We start from the raw sequence: 1,113 nt of genomic DNA, 5'->3' as shown, positions 1-1,113 counted from the left end.
TGACAAGCCTCGGTCCATTCCGAGAAAGTTTGACACACGCACACGAAAGAAAACTAGAGGGGTGCACCGGAGGAGATAGGAGCGCCGGATTGGAAAACGGACAACGGGGAAAATGCTCGGATGCATGAGACGAACACATATGCAAAAGTAATGCGCATGATGACATGATATGAAAATGCATGACATGACAAAATACAAAACGAAAGACAAAACCCGACAACGGAGGGAAAAACATATCACATAGCCGGAAATGGCAAGAGTCGGAGTTACAAATATGGCAAGTTACATGCGGGGTGTTACAACACTCCACCACCACGAGAGGATCTCGTCCCGAGATCTAGGACTGAAAGAACTCCGGATATTCGGAACGGAGATGGTCCTCACGTTCCCAGGTGGCTTCCCGGTCGGAATGGTGCGACCACTTCACTTTGAGGAATTTGATAGACTTGTTGCGAGTCTTGCGCTCAGTTTCTCCAAGAATAGCAATTGGGTGCTCATGATAAGACAAATCTTCTTGGAGGTCAATCTCTTCGAAGTCGATAGTGCGCTCAGGCGTCTTGAAGCACTTGCGGAGCTGTGACACATGGAACACATCATGCACGTTTGCGAAGTTGGAAGGAAGCTCAAGTTGATAGGCGAGGTCGCCTCTTTTGCCAATGATCTTGAAAGGACCCACGTATCTCGGGGCAAGTTTCCCTTTGATACCGAAGCGACGAGTGCCTTTCATTGGAGAGACGCGGAGGTAGACATGGTTTCCGATCTCGAAAGCCAAATCACGATGCTTACTATCATAGTAACTCTTCTGGCGCGATTGCGCGGCTTTGAGATTATCACGGATGACTTTACACATTTCTTCAGCTTCAGTGATTAAGTCATTGCCAAGAAGTTGGCGTTCACCAGTCTCTGACCAATTGAGAGGAGTACGGCACTTTCTGCCATAGAGAATCTCGAATGGGGCTTTGCCCGAACTCGCTTGGAAGCTATTGTTGTAGGAGAATTCAGCATATGGCAGACAATCTTCCCATTTCATGCCAAAAGAAATGACACAAGCCCTGAGCATATCTTCAAGAATTTGATTGACTCGCTCGACTTGGCCACTAGTTTGAGGGTGGA

The sequence above is a fragment of the Triticum aestivum genome, chromosome 4D (assembly GCF_018294505.1).
Source record: "Triticum aestivum cultivar Chinese Spring chromosome 4D, IWGSC CS RefSeq v2.1, whole genome shotgun sequence".
NCBI lineage: Eukaryota > Viridiplantae > Streptophyta > Magnoliopsida > Poales > Poaceae > Triticum > Triticum aestivum.
Note: the sequence above shows the minus strand (reverse complement) of the source record.